Source organism: Lissotriton vulgaris, chromosome 5 (assembly GCF_964263255.1).
Source record: "Lissotriton vulgaris chromosome 5, aLisVul1.2, whole genome shotgun sequence".
NCBI lineage: Eukaryota > Metazoa > Chordata > Amphibia > Caudata > Salamandridae > Lissotriton > Lissotriton vulgaris.
In genome coordinates, this window is record NC_141693.1 from 714,364,079 (window position 1) to 714,380,069 (window position 15,991).

Consider the following 15,991-nt stretch of genomic DNA (forward strand, 5'->3'; position numbering starts at 1 on the left):
CAGGGGATCGATGGCCAGGCAAGCATAAATAGAATGGCCACTATCAAAGCAGACCTTCAGGAAGTAGTGACACAGAAGGAGACCAGAGAGTATCAGTCCTCTAGGGTAAAACACTATGAGACGGGTGAGCAGGCAGGAAGGGCATTGACACTCCGGATCAGGCAGGAGAGGTCCAAAAATTCGATTGCTAGCATACAGGAAGATGGTATTGAATATACCGAGCCAAAAGATATTTTGAGAGTTTTTCAAACTTTTTAGCAAAAATTGAATGATGAGGATGGTGGGACGCTTGCTCAAAACCCAGAAGTTGAGGATAATGGTCCTGCACTAGATAGTTGTAGTAGGGAGATTTTGGAACCGGACCTGACCCTGTTTGAGATTAGAATGGCGCTGCGGGATCTAGCAGCTGGTAAGGCTGCAGGCCCCGACGGAATCCCCCTAGAGGTATATAAATGCTTAGAGGAAGAGATTGCCCCAATACTCTTGGATCTTTTTAATGGTATAATATGCACAGGCATAATCCCAGATTCCTGGAAGGAGACAAATATTGTCATATTCCATAAAAAGGGTAAAACTAAAACGAACCCAGGCTCATATCGCCCAATTTCGCTTATAAACGCGGATACAAAATTATACTCCAAGATTTGGGCGAAGAGATTGGGGGGGGGATCGATGGCCGACTCGTCTCCCCTTGGCAGCATGGGTTTGTGCCAGGAAGAGGCACTCCGGATCATACAATACGCGCTATTGCCTTGTTTGATGCCCATGCTGCCAGGGGCGGAGGGATGGCCATGATTCTCCTCGACGCGGAGAAAGCATTCGACCGTGTGGTCTGGGAATTTCTGTGGGGCATCCTGGCAGGAAGAGGTTTTGGCAACAAGAGTATGAGAGCTATCAAGGCGATGTACAGGAACCCGGTGGCGAGGGTCACGGTCATGGGTCAACGATCGGAGGAAATTTTAATCAGAAGAGGTACCCGACAAGGCTGCCCTTGCTCCCCGATCCTGTTCTCACTGTATATTGATCCGCTTATCCCAAAAATTTTAGCTTCGGAACAGATCACTCCAGTAGTACTTAACGGATATACTACTAAACTGTGGGCGTACGCCGACGACCTGGCAATTATAACCACTGATCCTCAACAAGCAATGGTTAAGTTATCTCAATAGGCCAAGGTCTTTGGGGGACGTTCAGGCTACCGCCTGAATGAGGAAATAACACAGATTATCTGTACGAATAACATCACTAAGGTTGACTAAAGATATGTGGAATCAGCAGTATACTTGGGTGTTAAGGTGAACGCTAATGTGGATAAGATCATCGCTGACAACTACTTACCCCTGATAGACCTGATTGAAAAGGAGTTGAAAAGGATTGATGTGCTACATTTATCATGGATAGGCAGGGTAAACGTGCTTAAAATGACTATGTTCCCGAAGCTCCTCTATTTGTTTTGCGCTATCCCTTTGCTACTGGAAGAGGGGATGATCAGGAAAATAGAAACAGCATTTATTCGATTTATTTGGCAATATGGGAAAATTAGACGATCGATCGCTCGTATGTCACTACCACTGGTGAGGGGTGGTTTGGCTATGCCCAATCTCAGGCTGTATCACTGGACGTGCTTATTGGTTCAAATGAATATATTGTTTCAGCATGACCACGTAATATCAGAAACTCAGCCCATTAACAGTGCTCTCCCCTCCATTTTTGAGCTCTTATTGGGAAGAAAGGCTGCAGGTTTATTAGTGTGTGAAGTTGATCGCAGGTATTACACGAGAGCTAGATTTAAGACTCTGTTGGGGGCTTGGGGGACATGGTAGTCTGTTATGAAATACATGAATATCCCAAAAATCAACTGCGATATTGACCTTTGGAACTGTAACCTCTTCCCTAATTTAGGCCAAAATAGAAACAGTCTACTTTGGAAGGAGCTGGGTGTAAAGTGTCTGGGGGATGTTATGGAAGGCAATGATATTCTGGGGTTTGATAGACTACAACGGAAATTTGGTATCCCAGCAAGTCAAAGGCTACTATATGGTCAAATCTTTCAAACACTTCGCTCAATGAGGCCCAGAATTTCTTACTCTTTGATGAATCCAATAGTCGATTACTTGAGAAAGGGGGGCAGGAAATTCAGAATAGGGTATAGTTTCCTACTACAAGAGCTTTTGCTGCCGTAGCGCTGTTGCTGGCGCTTCACCTGGACTCTCTCTTTGTTGCCTGCTGGACCTGCAACAACCACTCGCCGCACCCGCTCCGCGGGTGCCGCTTCGCCCTGTTGGCTGGGGGCAGCTTGGGAGACCTTCGAGGAAGCCTGAGGCTGGTAGTGGGAGCGAGGCGCAGCGGGGCTGCGAGCGTGTGCAGGGACTCCATTGTCCAGGAGTCCCTGCGTGACCTGCAAGACCTTCCGGTCCGCTCTCCCCGTGGCCCGCCCACCGCCCACAGGAGGGTACTTTACCTCCTCTTCCTGCTCTGCTCCCTGGGACGCTTTTGCTGCCGTAGCGCTGTTGCTGGCGCTTCACCTGGACTCTCTCTTTGTTGCCTGCTGGACCTGCAACAACCACTCGCCGCACCCGCTCCGCGGGTGCCGCTTCGCCCTGTTGGCTGGGGGCAGCTTGGGAGACCTTCGAGGAAGCCTGAGGCTGGTAGTGGGAGCGAGGCGCAGCGGGGCTGCGAGCGTGTGCAGGGACTCCATTGTCCAGGAGTCCCTGCGTGACCTGCAAGACCTTCCGGTCCGCTCTCCCCGTGGCCCGCCCACCGCCCACAGGAGGGTACTTTACCTCCTCTTCCTGCTCTGCTCCCTGGGACGCTTTTGCTGCCGTAGCGCTGTTGCTGGCGCTTCACCTGGACTCTCTCTTTGTTGCCTGCTGGACCTGCAACAACCACTCGCCGCACCCGCTCCGCGGGTGCCGCTTCGCCCTGTTGGCTGGGGGCAGCTTGGGAGACCTTCGAGGAAGCCTGAGGCTGGTAGTGGGAGCGAGGCGCAGCGGGGCTGCGAGCGTGTGCAGGGACTCCATTGTCCAGGAGTCCCTGCGTGACCTGCAAGACCTTCCGGTCCGCTCTCCCCGTGGCCCGCCCACCGCCCACAGGAGGGTACTTTACCTCCTCTTCCTGCTCTGCTCCCTGGGACGCTTTTGCTGCCGTAGCGCTGTTGCTGGCGCTTCACCTGGACTCTCTCTTTGTTGCCTGCTGGACCTGCAACAACCACTCGCCGCACCCGCTCCGCGGGTGCCGCTTCGCCCTGTTGGCTGGGGGCAGCTTGGGAGACCTTCGAGGAAGCCTGAGGCTGGTAGTGGGAGCGAGGCGCAGCGGGGCTGCGAGCGTGTGCAGGGACTCCATTGTCCAGGAGTCCCTGCGTGACCTGCAAGACCTTCCGGTCCGCTCTCCCCGTGGCCCGCCCACCGCCCACAGGAGGGTACTTTACCTCCTCTTCCTGCTCTGCTCCCTGGGACGCTTTTGCTGCCGTAGCGCTGTTGCTGGCGCTTCACCTGGACTCTCTCTTTGTTGCCTGCTGGACCTGCAACAACCACTCGCCGCACCCGCTCCGCGGGTGCCGCTTCGCCCTGTTGGCTGGGGGCAGCTTGGGAGACCTTCGAGGAAGCCTGAGGCTGGTAGTGGGAGCGAGGCGCAGCGGGGCTGCGAGCGTGTGCAGGGACTCCATTGTCCAGGAGTCCCTGCGTGACCTGCAAGACCTTCCGGTCCGCTCTCCCCGTGGCCCGCCCACCGCCCACAGGAGGGTACTTTACCTCCTCTTCCTGCTCTGCTCCCTGGGACGCTTTTGCTGCCGTAGCGCTGTTGCTGGCGCTTCACCTGGACTCTCTCTTTGTTGCCTGCTGGACCTGCAACAACCACTCGCCGCACCCGCTCCGCGGGTGCCGCTTCGCCCTGTTGGCTGGGGGCAGCTTGGGAGACCTTCGAGGAAGCCTGAGGCTGGTAGTGGGAGCGAGGCGCAGCGGGGCTGCGAGCGTGTGCAGGGACTCCATTGTCCAGGAGTCCCTGCGTGACCTGCAAGACCTTCCGGTCCGCTCTCCCCGTGGCCCGCCCACCGCCTACAAACGCCCTATATATCCTACTCTGAGGCTTCCGCGACGCGGGACGCGCGCGGGTCCAAGCGCGGGGCGAAGACCGGGCAAAGAGCGGGCCGTTTGAGGCCGTTCGAGGTCTGAGCGGTCTGGTCTGGGCCCCCCATCTTGCATTTTCGCCTCGCACTTTGTGTTTGCCCTTTTTTCCTGCCCGGGCTGTTACACTCAGTTAGTCCATATTTGACATTATGTGTACCCGCGTCACACGCAATAGGGCGGCCAAGGGGGGGCCGGCACCTAACGGGCCCATGGACGATTTCATCACGCGGACAACTAAGGCTATAGACCATGAAATTGACAAATTGCAAACCAGAGTGTCCCTTGACCTGGAAGCGGCCAGGAAGTTGTCACTCGATTTTGCCTCACGTAAGAAATCCTCTCTTGGCCATATAGCTACAGCTACTTCCCCTAATCATATTGGTAAGCGGGAGGGTGTTATAGCAGTGGTTAATGTTCATGATATGCCTGTTCTGCCCACTGCCTCCCTCCCACTCCCATCTTTAGGTCTACCTGCCTTGCCCGACGGCCCGCTCACTGTTCAGGACAGTCCTCTTGCTTCCCTTACTTGTTCCCAACAATCACTTGATATATCCCTGGCCTCTACCTCATATGGCGGTCTTGATAACATCCCGGGGAATCCCAACAAGAGAAAACGTTCCCCCAGCCCAACTTCCCCTCGGAAGAAATTGCCAACACAGGGTGCTAATCTGCCCATCAGTGGAAATACAATAGCCGATATTAGTCCGGCCATGTCTCTCCTCTCCCCATTGGCTCCCGGGGGTGAAAACATTGTGGGGCAAGGCATGGTAGATTCTGGAGGCACCTCTCAACCTGAAAGATTAGATACGGGCTGGACAAACCAGGACGGGAGGGAGCGGGAATTTATAGGAGTGGTGTGGGAGTCTCTAAAAAATCTCTTATCTCCCCTGGACTTAAGGCTTTCCCGTATAGAGAACAATCTCCTCGAAATGGAGAAAAGTATCATCGCCTTGGCCACTCTTGGCCTAAGAGGCCTGGAACGCCAGGGGGTGATTGATAGTGACCCACGCACAGAGGTTCCTACCCCACCCCACATAGCTACTCCTGGTTTGCCCCCTAATCCCTCTTTGCCCTGTCCTACCCACCCTATCCCCAAACCCCGCACCAGGAATCTCATTACTGCTAACCCGCCCCCTCAGGCCAGGGCTAATACCCCAAATGCTCCAGCTACACAAACTCATACTGGCTCTACATCAGCTGCATCAAGAGCCCGGAATCCAATTAGCTCTAGCACCGGTCCTGCCCAGGCACCTCGTACTAATACTACAACAGTGACACCGAGAGCCCAAAATCCAGCCAATAATAGCTCACGTCCCGCCAAGGCCCCCCGGAATAGACCCCCACCTCATTCTGCTAGGGGCCCCCACACCAGGAGCAATTTTCGAGGAGGTTATATTGACCTTCCCCCCGAAGCAAATGATTATATGGTGGTTTTGACGGGCGTCCCGGAGCTGGAGAATGGCCAATATGAAGACCAGCACTCGCTACGTAACAAAGTTATGCACTGGCTCAACACTTATAGGCCTATTCCCAATGGAAGGAGGAGTAGAGTCTTAACGACTCGAAGAGTTCCCTGGGTGGGTACCACGAGGAAATCGACCCCTGGTGACTGCATAGTCGTAACATTTGACGACGTGTATACAGCCAGGCACATTTGGGCTCCTGGGAATCAAGACTGGGGCTCCTCTATTGCCCCGAAGCCCTTATCATTCTTTTATCCTCCCCGTGCTGTATGTCCGCAGGGGGGCTTTTGGCCCACAGTTCCCCAACAGCCTAGTTGGGGTTTCCCTTCCACCGCGCTTAACCCAAGCAGCTGCTGGCCTGGGAGTGTAACTGCTGATGGGTTTGGCAGCCTGGAGGATGTCGATTGACTCCTAACGACCCCAACTAGAGTATTACCTAGTAATCACAATGGGTCCACATTGGGGAAGGGGAGTCTATCCTTGACGGCTAGTGTGGGTGCGGCAAGTTGCTTCTCCCCTTCCCAGTCCCCAACACAGGCCCCCCCCACACTGGAACTGGCGCACCCTTCCTTTGTTGTCTGCCCTCCCATTACACACGTAGCAGTAAACCTGATTGTCCCCGGAACCCCACCACCTGCAGTTTCTTTCCACTCTGCCAGGGTCACTGATATCCACGCCATCTCCCCAGTTCCTGAGCCACAGCCTGGCAAGACCCCGATATGTGTTCCCCAGCTTAAAATATTAAGCTGGAATGTGGCAGGGCTTGCCCGAAACTTTAATAAACCTGATTGGGTCTCCTTTATGGAACCCTTCGGGATTTGCCTTTTACAGGAAACTTGGTGCTTGGAGCCTGTGCACAGGGTCGGCTTCACCACCTACTCTGTGCCGGCCTCCAGGTCTAAAGGCAGCAAAGGTCGTCCTTCTGGTGGCCTTATAATCTGGGTAAGTGTAGCACTGGGGTTAGTAGTAAAACATGCAAATTCACCATCTCCAGATCTCTTGAGGCTTACTATGCAGTGCCCGGGGGGTAATACTCTAGAGCTCTTCAATATGTACCTAAGGGGGGCTAGGGCAGGGAACCTGAGCCCTCTGTCCCTAACTGGAGTCGAAGAGGAGCTAACCAGCTGCAACATTGACTCCCTTATCATTTTGGGCGGGGATTTCAATTGTTGCTTTGAGCCTTTGGCCTGCGAGGACATCTTGGACACATGGGAGGACGATGCCAAGAGAGGCATTCCCTTGCTTGCTCTCGATCCCATCAGGAAATGGACCCAGAATGCCATTGATATCAACGCACTTTGCTTGGAACACTCACTCAGAGCCACTAATGGTCGTTGTAAGTCAGACGCTGGAGGAGCACACACTTACAACAGGATTGGACATACCTCCAGAATCGACTACGTGCTGTTAAATTTTAACCTGTGGGAATACGCCCTTGATATGGTTGTCCAAAAATCCACGGATAGTGACCACAACCCGTTGATCCTTGTGCTTGCTCTCCCGTGGGACCAAGGGACCTCAGCAGTACCACCTCGGCCAACTTGGAAATCATCCCACGAAGTTGTTCCATCAAACTGCGGGAGGCGACTAAAGTGGGCTAAGGTCGCTTCGGATGCTACAAGAATGGCCCAAGTTCAATCCATAATGATGGAAGCCAAGTGTACAGCAAGCACGTTGGATTGTGACTCTCCTATCCTTGTCCCATTTGTGGAGACAATTGTATCACTTAGCAATCTCTTCCTGGTTCCTGAGGGGAGGGGGAGGTCCAAGCGGAGGAATGAGTCTAAGGGCAGAGACCAATGGTATTCTCACGCTTGCCGACAAGCAAAAAGTGAACTAATTATGGCGGTCAGCACTAAAGACCAGGCTTTGATTTCCCAAGCAAGGAAAAATTACAAGAAAACTCAAGTTGCAGCAAAGATCACTCATGAAACCAACTTCTGGAGCGATCTAATGGAGGCTGGTTTTAGAAAAGACTCAAGGGCTTTCTGGGCCCTGATTAGAGCTAGGGATAGGCCTGCCGACTCCCTGATTACATGCAATATTCCTGGGAAGGTTTGGTGGGCCCACTTTGCCAAATTATATTCCAACTCTCCGGGGGTACTGGGTCCTAACTGGAGTCCTAGTGACTTAGTACTAGCTAATAGCTCTCACCTTGGCCCCACTTTCTCACCTAGGGAGGTGGAGATAGCAATCAGGTGCATCGTTCCCAACAAAGCGGCAGGCCCAGATGGAGTCCCTGGAGACTTGCTTCGTAGCAATGTCGAGGTTTGGAGCCTATACATTGCTAAACTCCTGAACGAGGCAATGGTGGGTGGTGGTTTCCCGGATTCATGGAGGGGTGCGGAAGTTGTCCCCATTTTTAAAAAGGGCTGCAGGGACGATCCGGCTAACTACCGACCCATAAGTCTGCTTGATTCCACCCAGAAGGCAGCAGGGAAGGTAGTTCTGGGTAGGATCCTGCAGTGGGCCGAGGAAATGAAGGTTCTGTCTGACTTTCAGGCCGGTTTCAGATCTGGAACCGGCACGATTGAGCAGACATTCCGATTCCTGATGCTTTTTTGGAAAGTGGTCAAACTGGGCAAGGGCAGTCTGTATCTCGCTTTCATCGACTTACGGACTGCCTTTGACCTTGTTCCACGTAACCAACTGTGGGCCACACTTGAGGGCATGGGCATGCCCGCGTACCTATTAGCCCTAACCATCAAATTCCACGAAAGCAATTTTGCCCAAATTAGATGGGGTCAGCAAGGCCAAAAAACATCTCGGATTCCTGTCGACAGGGGCGTCCGCCAGGGGTGCGTGCTAGCTCCCACTCTGTTTTCCCTATATCTAAACGGAGTGGTAGAGCACCTTCTCCAGCTATCAGCAGATGCTCCTTCTCTGGCGGGCAGAAAGATACCAACGCTCCTGTTCGCAGACGATACCCTGCTGATCTCGAAATCCCCGAAGGGCCTCCAAACCCTGCTAACGAGGTTTCAGGGCTTCTGCGACGCAAGGGGCTTGGCTATTAACATCAACAAAACCAAGTTCCTTGTGTTGAACCCCCCCAGGAAGACAGTTCACCCACCATCAATTGACGCAGTACCTTTAGAAAGGGTCAGGGAATTCGATTATCTGGGAATCAGACTTTGTGACACCATGTCTTGGAAGGCGCACCACCAAAAATCCACCTTGACATACAGGAGGGTCACGGGTGCCCTCTTAAAAGAGCATCGCGCCTCACCCCTCAAACCCATCGGGGTGATCCTCGACATATACAAGGCAAAGGCTGTGAGTGCGGCCCTTTACGGGGCCGAATTGTGGGGTACCCAGAAACCGGATACTCTATCCCATCTGGAGAATAAGTTTCACAAAGACCTAATGCGGCTCCCTCACAACTCTCCTACCCTACCCCTTCTACTCGACACAGGTACACGACCCATAGCTGACCAGGCCAAGCTACGTCCCCTCCTCCTGTGGGCCCGTATATGGAATGTCCCTGAGCTTTCAAGCTATGCCGATGCACTAAGTGAGCTTCTTTCAACCCCGGGCTGGCATAAGATCGGTTGGCTCGTTGGTGTAAAGCGCCTCCTTTGCGATCTAGGCCTCGGCGATGCTTGGGCTAGCAGATCCTCGCCACCCAAACAGCTGCTCAAGAAAATATTCTGGCTGTGGGTGGATAATGAGAGAGTCTCACAACCGAATATATGTAGATCAGCTAAGGAGTTCTTGGTTATCAAAACCCGCCCCTCTAGAGAACCCTACCTCGATGTGATCTTGAATCCAACAGATAGGGCGTTGTATTTCAAATTTAGGGCAGGGGTTTTGCCCTTAAGCTCAAGGACAGCTAAGTGGAAACCACCATGGCAAACTGTGGAAACTTGCCCTTTCTGTACAACCAGGGTAGAATCCATTGCTCACTTGTTATTTGAATGCCCAGCCTACGCTGCTCCCCGTCGCAGATGGTTGAAACCGCTCTGCACAAGGCTGGGCACTCGGTCACATTTGGAGGCCTTACAGCTGTTAAAATCTGACCCTCAACCACTGTTTGCTTGTGGTCTGGCAAAATTTCTGGGGTGGGCCTGGAGGATAAGAACCGCGAGGAGGAAGCTCCTCCAGTAAGGATGCCAACTGATATTATAGTGCCCCGGCTACTTCCTGTATGCGCCCCTTTGTTTATGCAGAAATGAATATTTGTATATTTGCACAAATGTTTTCAAAAATGATGCTTTCTACTAGGTTGTATATTTATAAGATTCTTGTTGACATTTTTTATAGTCTTGATGTATAACTGTGTTTTATCCGTATGAAGATTTTATTGTAATGCTTTTATGAAATGAAATATTTCGAAATAAAGCTATACAACCAACCAACCAACCTACTACAAGAGCTTGAGGACGATATGGAAAAAACTGAAAGTACCTTGGCTCAGAAAATTGGCGATCTAGATGTAGACTTAGATCTTGCCTTAGTTCTGAACAAAAAAATCTTCTGATCCTCAAATCTGAGTGCCCAGCACTATAAAACCCTTTTTAATCTATACTATACCCCCGCCAAACTCTTTAGTTGGGGAGTAAGAGACAACGACAGCTGCCCTAGGTGTAACATGAGTCCAGCAAATCTACTTCATATGTTTTACCACTGCCCGAAGCTGGCTCCAGTCCTTAGGGAGATACAGTTGTTTTTGGAGGGACTGCTAGAACAAAACATCGTTCTATCCCCTACTGTGGTTTTATTAGGTACTGACAGCAAGTTGTGGGCAGACGGGGGCTCGGAAGCCCTTGTTTTTATCTTAGTAGCTGTATTGCGTATTTTAATCTCTGCTGGTTGGAAGGACACTACTGTACCTACTTTTCAGATGTGGCTAAATAGGTTTTTAGGAATGCATAATATAGAGGAGTGCCTGTATAACTTTAAGGGAAAGAAAACCCGGGAAATGGGCAGAAAGATCTGGGGCCCCCTTAGGAAATGGAGGGAATCTAGACGGTGAGGTGGAAAAAAGGTTAAGAGGAATGTGCATATGAATTAGCCATTTCAGTGTACCTATTTATTGATTCTGTCTTGCTATGAATTTAACAAACTATCTGTCTTTTAATATTTGCTATTTATTGCTGTTAATGTAGTTATTCTGATTGTAAAACTGTATTTTCATAGCTCACTCATCGTAACATCTCAATAAAGATATTTTTAAAAAAAACAGGAATAACTACAGACAAACATGGGCAGATGGGAGATCACTTAGTCAGCAAAGTGGGAGGGGGAACAGAACTGTTTAAAACAGCAGAAAATAGTTGACAGTTACATCTTTAACCAGGTGCATTTTAGCAGCTACATGCCTTTTCTCAGCACATACATTGCTTTGGCTAAGTACAGAAGGAGTTAACTAAAGTTGATGACACAAGCGGAATAGAAAGGCAAGCAACAGTGAAGGCAGAAGAATTACATAGCTAACAAAATGGATGTCACAAACACAATGGCTTTAGCTTTATGCTAACAGAAATTATTTTTGATTTCCACAGGCGGCCCTTTTAGCATATGCTGAAGACATGTTCTTATACTTTCAAAGGAATACGAAAAATATAATTTACGTCAATCTGCATCATTTAATTGATTTCTTGATTACTTACTAATCGGTCATTTGCATTCTTAGCATTTTGTTTATTCGGTATACATGAGGTGCAAGTAGAAACACAAAGGGAACAAAGCATTGGGCCGCATTGGATACATAGGAAACACGTGAAAAGAAACAAATATACATAGAGCTGACAGTAATTTCCAGCCCCATACAGTAAACATGTTCCATAGCAATCCAGTCAAAGTCTACGTCCCTGAATCCTGGTGGATTTCAGTGGCTATTTTGTGCATCTTGGAAAATGTATCAAAAACAGAAGGGGTGTGGTCAGGGATGTAAATGCAATAGCTACTCCGGATGATGTGACGTGCTCCACCATGGTCAGCCAGTATGACGTCGAGGACCATTTTATTTTGGAGCATCACAATTCTCGCAATTTGTAGTTCTTCTTTTATATTTCCCAGTGGCATTGCTGTCTGATTGGTTACAGCCTCTACAACACATGTCAAACGTCTGATTTTTCTGCTGTTTAAGGCCGCACCAACAAAGAAGAATAGTCCCAAGTTAAAGTCAATATACTGCTGCAGTGCAGTATCAGTTTGATCCACCTCATCATTATTTATTGTCGTCTTAAATTGTCTCTTAGAAATGTCTTTATACAGTTTATAGTCTTTATAGTAGGATGCAGGTGCCAAAAACACAGGTGGAAGCAAAAAGGACACATAGCAGCTACCTGACCACCCAAAAGGTAGATGATAATAACCTTTACTTTCACAAATGAAATAGGTATTATGTGAGGACAAAAAGCTGCTATTGTTCATTCCAGTAATATTCAACACTAAAGTACAGTCACTTTTTCCGACAGGTATACTGCCAATATTGCTCACAAAGAGATCCACTCGAGCTCTAGTGACAGCAATAACAGGAGGCCCATTTCCCTTGGTTGTTTGAGTGTAAGGGAAAACAGTGCGCTGAGGAATTTCCTCGACGATACTCCTTCATTTCCTATAGAGTTCCATTAGCTTGTGGATTTCCTTCCTCATCACGGTAACAAATCCTATTCAATTGAGCGTTTAGTCCTCCTACATCAGCATAAGTAATATTAGCAACTTCAGAAGCCCATACAATGCAAACCAGGCTCTGCAGGAGCCATTATGTGAAAACAGCAAGGGAATAAAAGGCGTTCCTCCCTTTTTCTGATGAGCTGGCATCATTCCACATACTCAGCAGATGGTAACATTTGTAGCATTGTGTGTATGGTTCAACATATGAATGAAAGTGTTATTGAGGTAGGACATTTTGTGCTTCTGCTCATGATAAGGAAGAGTGAAGTAATTGTGTTCAATGGGGACAGGAGTAGTAGCAGTCAGTAGATTTCGGACTGGGGCTACTTCCTCTACAATCCATGTTATTGCAGCAACAATAACTACAGTCAAAGTAAGTCCAGTAACAATCATTGCTCTTTTGCTACAAACTCTTGTAGCAGTTAGTTTGTTCTCCTTAGGCATATTTATTTAGTTGACAAACAACAAAACAGATGGTGCCCTAAGGTCCTGGGCAGACATTGATTTCTTCATTGAAGTTGAGATGAGGAGTCACCAAAAGGCTACCCCCTTTGTAGTCAGGCTTTAACCACCCAGGACAGTGGCTCAAACAGTCTTTTTCAGCAACGAAGTGTATTTTTTCCTTGGTCGCAGCTGATATCAGGATGTACCAGGAATTGTGTGGTCCAGGAAGACTTCCCCAGATCCTTCAGGTAACACAGCTTGTCCTTTCTTGGTGACCAGGATGTGCGGTGATCTGCCAACGCAGCTGGGCTCACTAGGTCTTGCAACACCTTCCAGCAGTGTGTCGCATGGACCTAGTTCTTCCGGTTCGCTACTCGAGCTGCAGTCCTGGTAGCCAGCAGCACTTGCTCAGGGCATCGCCATCTCGGTGCTAGGGAGCTGGCTCTCTGGAAGGACTTTATAACCACAAAGTCACTAGGGCGCAAGCAGTGGCCCTCACCTTGCGACCTAACTGGAAGAGTCTCCAGAACCTATTGATAAATAGAAGACAAACTGTCGGGCAACTGAGACAAATTATCATTCACCAATACATAGGGTACATCATGTATAGGGTGTGGCTTAGAAATCCCTCAATTATTCATTGGCCTTCCAAAAACCACCTCATACGGTGTGAGGCCAGATCGTGTATGTGGTATCGATCTAATAGATAGCAATGCTGAAGGCAGTGCATTAGGCCATTTCAAAGATGTGGAAGCCTGTATTTTAGCCAATTTCAATTTGAGGGTAGAGTTGTAACGTTCCTCTAGTCCTGCTGATTGTGGGTGAAAAACAGCATGAAACTTCTGCTTAATTTCCAACCCTTTCATGAGATACTCAACAACTTGCCCAATAAAATGGGGTCCGTTGTCACTCCATAAAACTCGACAAATGCCAAATCTGGGAAAAACTCCTTTAGGAGCACCTTTGCTGTAGTAAGACCTATATTAGCTTTTGTAGCGTATTCCTCCACCCATTTACTAAAGACACAAACCACTACCAGAACATACTTTAGGTTGTTACAGTGCTCAAACTGGATGTAGTCCATTTGCAGGACCTCAAAAGGTGCAGTAGGTATTGCAAACCCTCCTGTTAGAGTTTGTGTTCCCTTTCCAGGATTATACTGGAGACAGATCAGACAAGAATGGACTATTTTCTTAGCCGTACCGACAATCTTTGGATGATCCCAAACTTGCATCAGTTGCTTTGCAATTGAGGATGCTCCAACATGTGCCGGCCCATGTGCCATATGAATCATAGGGTGTACATAGCTGGGGGTAACTTCCATTTTGTCATTTCTTTACTCCCACAACAGCCCTCATCATCCAATGCTCCCTCCTTGGACCATTGGTCTAATTCTTCGACAGCGGCAGATTGTTGCATGTCCAGCACTTCTTGCCAGGCATCATGCCAACGTTCAGCCTGTGATTTAACTACATACATAGATGTGGTACTTCGCTGCATTGCGGTCTCCCGAGCTGTGTAATCTCAGAGGCATAGCCTGCTCCTATTTTATCGGTCACTTTCTTGTGTGTGCTAGATTTAACAATTGCCACTTTCTTAGGATAGGTCAAGGCAGTAAGGAGATTATGTTCTAATTCTCCATGCACTATTTGTGTCCCATGTGAAGTGAGAAAGCCTCTTCTTTCCAAAGCTGGCCGAAGCTATGTACCATGCCAAAGGCATATTGGCTATCAGTGTAACTGTTAACAAGCAAATCTGTACTAAGCTCACATGCTTTTGTCAGTGCTATCAACTCGGCTGCTTGAGCTGACTTCTGTGGCATACGAGCTGTCTCAACTACTGTCTGAAGTGTTGTAATTGAATAGGCAGCAGATGTAGTGCCATCAGGCAACTTCAGACCAGATCCATCGACCCACAATTCTCCATCAACACTACAAAGAGGTGTATCTTGTAGGTTATTTCAACCCTTTGTTTGTTCTTAGATAAGGGATATACAGTCATGTAACTCTTGTGACTGAGACTGAGTAGCTGTAAGTGGCAAAGATGTAGCAGGATTCAGAGTCAAACATCTTTTCAACGTGATATGAGTGGCCAAAAGTGTCAATTCATATCTTGTCAAACAGGCACTAGTCAGATACTGTATTTTTGTTTGATTTAGCCAGGCATCGACTGAATGAGGTACTAACACAAACAATCTATGTGACAAGACTATTCCCTCACTCTGACGTATAGACACAGCTGCTGCCGCCACCGCTCGAAAACCGCCAGGCAGCGCGCCGACAACTGGATCAAGGACAGCTGAAAAATATGTCTCTGTTGAAACCGAGAGGGCACAACCTTCCCTCTCGTGTACATAGAGTGTGAAAGTCTTTAGTGTAGTATGGAGTTCCGAATACTGGTGCAGAACAAAGAGCTTGACGTAGCTGTTGAACGGCATTCTGGCATTCAGTAGTCCATGGGAGAGGCATGGGAGTGTCTTTAGTCAAAAGGGCCAACAAAGGTTTTATAATGTGCGAAAAGCTAGGGATCTCCTGCCTACAGAAAGAAGTAAGGCCAATCAGTGCAGCGACATCCTTCTGAGTACAAGGCACAGGAGTGCCTAAAATGGTCTGAATGTGATCTGGTGTGAGTGCAAGTCCCTCCTTAGACAGGCGGTGACCTAAATAGGTAACCTGCTCTCTCATTGAGACATATCAAGTTGATTGCAACTCTAAATTCATTATTGACGGCTTAAATATCATTCTCAAGGACAATATTTTTGAATTTCGTGGCACCTTGTACAAACAAACAAAAGGTGTAAGCATGGGCTTATCTATTGAACACTAACAAATCACAGAAAGAAACCATACAAAAGCCCATGTTTGCTTATCGTAAACATAAGAATATTAAAGACTTGATAGTCAGATCACGTATGCCTCCCGTAAAACAACCGCCACAACGGAGCATTGTTGACCTGCTACCAATTCACGGAAACTTCAAATGCGGAACATGTAAATCATGTCCTCTAGCCATAGAAACTACATCTATATGCCAAAATGGCATAACAGTAGAAAGTAAGGGCATCACTAACTGCAAATTGAAAAACATTGTGTACTTGCTACTATGCCCATGCCAGAAAGCATATATTGGAGAAACCTCTCGGTCTATGAATGTTCGACTCACGGAGCATAGATCTGCTATCAACACACAAAAGCTAGCAGCTCCTATGGTATGCCATTTTCTTGAACACCGTCACTCACCTGAGGACATACGGTGGTTCATACTTGAAAAGATCACACCCACAGCAGGGATCTGCTGTGACAAGATTAGAAAAAAGCGTGAGGTATATTTCATCTTTATGCT

At 48.7% G+C, this 15,991-nt stretch overlaps 1 protein-coding gene across 1 annotated transcript in view; it reads right to left on the reverse strand.

Annotated features, from left to right (window-relative positions):
- The window catches only part of ZSWIM8 (zinc finger SWIM-type containing 8), a 2,802,584-nt gene that overhangs the window by 533,594 nt on the left and 2,252,999 nt on the right, over positions 1–15,991 (reverse strand). The gene's annotated exons all lie outside the window — the stretch shown is intronic.